This window comes from Gorilla gorilla, chromosome 17 (assembly GCF_029281585.2).
Source record: "Gorilla gorilla gorilla isolate KB3781 chromosome 17, NHGRI_mGorGor1-v2.1_pri, whole genome shotgun sequence".
NCBI lineage: Eukaryota > Metazoa > Chordata > Mammalia > Primates > Hominidae > Gorilla > Gorilla gorilla.
The window spans coordinates 35,387,147-35,393,595 of NC_073241.2; positions in this window are offsets into that span (position 1 = coordinate 35,387,147).

The following is a 6,449-nucleotide window of genomic DNA, read 5'->3' on the forward strand; positions in this document are numbered from 1 at the left end:
TCTTTTGATAGAGCAGTTTGGAAACGCTCTTTTTGTAGAATCTGTGTGTGGATATTAGGATTGCTCTATCGATTTCATTGGAAACGGGAATATCTTCATCTAAAATGTAGGCAGAAGCACTCTGAGAAACTACTTTGTGATATCTGCATTCAAGTCACAGAGGTGAACATTCCCTTTCATAGAGCAGGTTTGAAACACTCTTTCTGTAGTATCTGGACGTGGACATTTTGAGCGCTTTCAGGCCTATGCTGAAAAAGGAAATATCTTCCCATGAAAACGAGACAGAAGCATTCTCAGAAACTTATTTGGGATGTGTGTCCTCAACTAACAGAGTTGAAACTTTCTTTTGATACAGCAGTTTGGAAACACTCTTTTTGTAGAATCTGCAAGTGGATATTTGGATAACGGTGAAGATTTCGTTGGAAACGGGAATATCTTCATATAAAATCTAGACAGAAGCATTCTCAGAAACTTCTTTGTGATGTGTGTCCTCAACTAACAGAGTTCCACCTTTTTTTTGATAGAGCAGTTTGGAAACACTGTTGTTGTAGTATCTGAAAGTGGTATTTGGATAGCTATACCGATTTCATTGGAAACGGGTATATCTTCAAATATAATCTAGACAGAAGCACTCTCAGAAACTTCTTTGTGACGTGTGTCCTCAACTAACAAAGTTCAACCTTTGTTTTGACAGAGCAGTTCGGAAACACCCATTTTGTAGAATCTGAAATTGGATATATGGATAGCTGTATCGATTTCGTTGGAAACGGGAATATCTTCATCTAAAATCTAGACAGATGCAATCTCAGAAACTACTTTGCAATATCTGCATTCAACTCAGAGAGCTGAATATTCCCTTTCTTAGAGCAGGTTTGGAACACTCTTTCGGTCCTATCTGCAAGTGGACATTTCGAGCGCTTTCAGGCCTAGGGTGGAAAGGGAAGTATCTTCCCATAAAAATGAGACAGAAGCATTCTCAGAAACTTATTTGGGATGTGTGTCCTCAACTAACAGAGTTCCAACTTTCTTTTCATAGAGCAGTTTGGAAACACACTTTTTGTACAATCTGTAAGTGGATATCTGGATAGCTCTACCGATTTCTTTGGAATCGGAAATATCTTCGTATACAACCTAGACAGAAGCATTCTCAGAAACTTCTTTCTGATGTGTGTCCTCAGCTAACAAAGTTCAACCTTTCTTTTGACAGAGCATTTTGGAAACACTCTTTTTGTAGAATCTGTAATTGGATATATGGATAGCTCTATCGATTTCATTGGAAACGGGAATATCTTCATCTAAAATGTAGGCAGAAGCACTCTGAGAAACTACTTTGTGATATCTGCATTCAAGCCACAGCGGTGAACATTCCCTTTCATAGAGCAGGTTTGAAACACTCTTTCTGTAGTATCTGGAAGTGGACATTTCGAGCGATTTCAGGCCTAAGCTGAAAAAGGAAATATCTTCCCATGAGAACGACACAGAAGCATTCTCAGAAACTTATTTGGGATGTGTGTAATCAATTAACAGAGATCAACCTTTCTTTTGATAGAACAGTTTGGAAACACTCTTTTTGTAGAATCTGCAAGTGGATATTTGGATAACGGTGAAGATTTCATTGAAAACGGGAATATCTTCATATAAAATCTAGACAGAAGCATTCTCAGAAACTACTCTCTGATGTGTATCCTCCACTAACAGACTTCAGCCTTTCTTTTCATACAGCAGTTTGGAAACACTCCTTTTGTAGAATCTCTAAGTGGATATTGGGTAGCTCTAGCGATTTCGTTGGAAACGGGAATATCTTCATCTAAAATCTAGACGGAAGCACTCTCAGAAACTACTTTGTGATATCTGCATTCATCTCACACAGCTGAACATTCCCTTTCTTAGAGCAGGTTTGGAACACTCTTTCTGTACTATCTGCAAGTAGACATTTCGAGCGCTTTCAAGCCTATGGTGAAAAAGGAAATATCTTCCCATAAAAATGAGACAGAAGCATTCTCAGGAACTTATTTGGGATGTGTGTCCTCAAGTAACAGAGTTGAACCTTTCTTTTGAGAGAGCAGTTTGGAAACACTCTTTTTGTAGAATCTACAAGTGGATATTTGGATAAATGTGAAGATTTCGTTGGAAACGGGAATATTTTCATATAACATCTAGACAGAAGCATTCTCAGAAACTTCTTTGTCATCTGTGTCCTCAACTAACAGAGTTCATCCTTTCTTTTGATAGAGCAGTTTGGAAACTCTCTTTTTGTAGAATCTGTGTGTGGATATTAGGATAGCTCTATCGATTTCATTGGAAACGGGAATATCTTCATCTAAAATCTGGACAGAAGCACTCTCAGAATCTACTTGGCGATATCTGCATTCAACTCAGACAGCTGAACATTCCCTTTCTTAGAGCAGGTTTGGAACACTCTTTCTGTACGATCTGCAACTGGACATTTTGAGCGCTTTCAGGCCTATGGTGAAAAGGGACGTATCTTCCCATAAAAATGAGACAGAAGCATTCTCAGAAACTTATTTGGGATGTGTGTCCTCAACTAACAGAGTTGAACCTTTCTTTTGATACAGCAGTTTGGAAACACTCTTTTTGTAGAATCTGCAAGTGGATATTTGGATAACGGTGAAGATTTCATTGGAAACGGGAATATCTTCATATAAAATATAGACAGAAGCATTCTCAGAAACTTCTTTCTGATGTGTATCCTCAACTAACAGACTTCAACCTTTCTTTTCATACAGCAGTTTGGAGACACTCTTTTTGTAGAATCTCTAAGTGGATATTGGGTAGCTCTAGCGATTTCGTTGGAAACGGGAATATCTTCATCTAAAATCTAGACAGATGCAATCTCAGAAACTACTTTGTGATATCTGCATTCATCTCACACAGCTGAACATTCCCTTTCATAGAGCAGGTTTGAAACACTCTTTCTGTAGTATCTGGACGTGGACATTTTGAGCGCTTTCAGGCCTATGCTGAAAAAGGAAATATCTTCCCATGAAAACGAGACAGAAGCATTCTCAGAAACTTATTTGGGATGTGTGTCCTCAACTAACAGAGTTGAACCTTTCTTTTGATACAGCAGTTTGGAAACACTCTTTTTGTAGAATCTGCAAGTGGATATTTGGATAACGGTGAAGATTTCGTTGGAAACGGGAATATCTTCATATAAAATCTAGACAGAAGTATTCTCAGAAACTTCTTTGTGATGTGTGTCCTCAACTAACAGAGTTCCACCTTTTTTTTGATAGAGCAGTTTGGAAACACTGTTGTTGTAGAATCTGAAAGTGGTATTTGGATTGCTATACCGATTTCATTGGAAACGGGTATGTCTTCAAATATAATCTAGACAGAAGCACTCTCAGAAACTTCTTTGTGACGTGTGTCCTCAACTAACAAAGTTCAACCTTTCTTTTGACAGAGCAGTTCGGAAACACCCATTTTGTAGAATCTGAAATTGGATATATGGATAGCTGTATCGATTTCGTTGGAAACGGGAATATCTTCATCTAAAATCTAGACAGATGCAATCTCAGAAACTACTTTGCGATATCTGCATTCAACTCAGAGAGCTGAATATTCCCTTTCTTAGAGCAGGTTTGGAACACTCTTTCGGTCCTATCTGCAAGTGGACATTTCGAGCGCTTTCAGGCCTAGGGTGAAAAGGGAAGTATCTTCCCATAAAAATGAGACAGAAGCATTCTCAGAAACTTATTTGGGATGTGTGTCCTCAACTAACAGAGTTCCAACGTTCTTTTGATAGAGCAGTTTGGAAACACACTTTTTGTACAATCTGTAAGTGGATATCTGGATAGCTCTACCGATTTCTTTGGAATCGGAAATATCTTCGTATACAACCTAGACAGAAGCATTCTCAGAAACTTCTTTCTGATGTGTGTCCTCAGCTAACAAAGTTCAACCTTTCTTTTGACAGAGCATTTTGGAAACACTCTTTTTGTAGAATCTGTAATTGGATATATGGATAGCTCTATCGATTTCGTTGGAAACGGGAATATCCTCATCTAAAATGTAGGCAGAAGCACTCTGAGAAACTACTTTGTGATATCTGCATTCAAGCCACAGCGGTGAACATTCCCTTTCATAGAGCAGGTTTGAAACACTCTTTCTGTAGTATCTGGAAGTGGACATTTCGAGCGATTTCAGGCCTAAGCTGAAAAAGGAAATATCTTCCCATGAAAACGACACAGAAGCATTCTCAGAAACTTATTTGGGATGTGTGTAATCAATTAACAGAGATCAACCTTTCTTTTGATAGAACAGTTTGGAAACACTCTTTTTGTAGAATCTGCAAGTGGATATTTGGATAACGGTGAAGATTTCATTGAAAACGGGAATATCTTCATATAAAATCTAGACAGAAGCATTCTCAGAAACTACTCTCTGATGTGTATCCTCCACTAACAGACTTCAGCCTTTCTTTTCATACAGCAGTTTGGAAACACTCTTTTTGTAGAATCTCTAAGTGGATATTGGGTAGCTCTAGCGATTTCGTTGGAAACGGGAATATCTTCATCTAAAATCTAGACGGAAGCACTCTCAGAAACTACTTTGTGATATCTGCATTCATCTCACACAGCTGAACATTCCCTTTCTTAGAGCAGGTTTGGAACACTCTTTCTGTACTATCTGCAAGTAGACATTTCGAGCGCTTTCAGGCCTATGGTGAAAAAGGAAATATCTTCCCATAAAAATGAGACAGAAGCATTCTCAGGAACTTATTTGGGATGTGTGTCCTCAAGTAACAGAGTTGAACCTTTCTTTTGAGAGAGCAGTTTGGAAACACTCTTTTTGTAGAATCTACAAGTGGATATTTGGATAAATGTGAAGATTTCGTTGGAAACGGGAATATTTTCATATAACATCTAGACAGAAGCATTCTCAGAAACTTCTTTGTCATCTGTGTCCTCAACTAACAGAGTTCATCCTTTCTTTTGATAGAGCAGTTTGGAAACTCTCTTTTTGTAGAATCTGTGTGTGGATATTAGGATAGCTCTATCGATTTCATTGGAAACGGGAATATCTTCATCTAAAATCTGGACAGAAGCACTCTCAGAATCTACTTGGCGATATCTGCATTCAACTCAGAGAGCTGAACATTCCCTTTCTTAGAGCAGGTTTGGAACACTCTTTCTGTACTATCTGCAACTGGACATTTTGAGCGCTTTCAGGCCTATGGTGAAAAGGGACGTATCTTCCCATAAAAATGAGACAGAAGCATTCTCAGAAACTTATTTGGGATGTGTGTCCTCAACTAACAGAGTTGAACCTTTCTTTTGATACAGCAGTTTGGAAACACTCTTTTTGTAGAATCTACAAGTGGATATTTGGATAAATGTGAAGATTTCGTTGGAAACGGGAATATTTTCATATAACATCTAGACAGAAGCATTCTCAGAAACTTCTTTGCCATCTGTGTCCTCAACTAACAGAGTTCAACCTTTCTTTTGATAGAGCAGTTTGGAAACGCTCTTTTTGTAGAATCTGTGTGTGGATATTAGGATTGCTCTATCGATTTCATTGGAAACGGGAATATCTTCATCTAAAATGTAGGCAGAAGCACTCTGAGAAACTACTTTGTGATATCTGCATTCAAGTCACAGAGGTGAACATTCCCTTTCATAGAGCAGGTTTGAAACACTCTTTCTGTAGTATCTGGACGTGGACATTTTGAGCGCTTTCAGGCCTATGCTGAAAAAGGAAATATCTTCCCATGAAAACGAGACAGAAGCATTCTCAGAAACTTATTTGGGATGTGTGTCCTCAACTAACAGAGTTGAAACTTTCTTTTGATACAGCAGTTTGGAAACACTCTTTTTGTAGAATCTGCAAGTGGATATTTGGATAACGGTGAAGATTTCGTTGGAAACGGGAATATCTTCATATAAAATCTAGACAGAAGCATTCTCAGAAACTTCTTTGTGATGTGTGTCCTCAACTAACAGAGTTCCACCTTTTTTTTGATAGAGCAGTTTGGAAACACTGTTGTTGTAGTATCTGAAAGTGGTATTTGGATAGCTATACCGATTTCATTGGAAACGGGTATATCTTCAAACATAATCTAGACAGAAGCACTCTCAGAAACTTCTTTGTGACGTGTGTCCTCAACTAACAAAGTTCAACCTTTCTTTTGACAGAGCAGTTCGGAAACACCCATTTTGTAGAATCTGAAATTGGATATATGGATAGCTGTATCGATTTCATTGGAAACGGGAATATCTTCATCTAAAATCTAGACAGATGCAATCTCAGAAACTACTTTGCAATATCTGCATTCAACTCAGAGAGCTGAATATTCCCTTTCTTAGAGCAGGTTTGGAACACTCTTTCGGTCCTATCTGCAAGTGGACATTTCGAGCGCTTTCAGGCCTAGGGTGAAAAGGGAAGTATCTTCCCATAAAAATGAGACAGAAGCATTCTCAGAA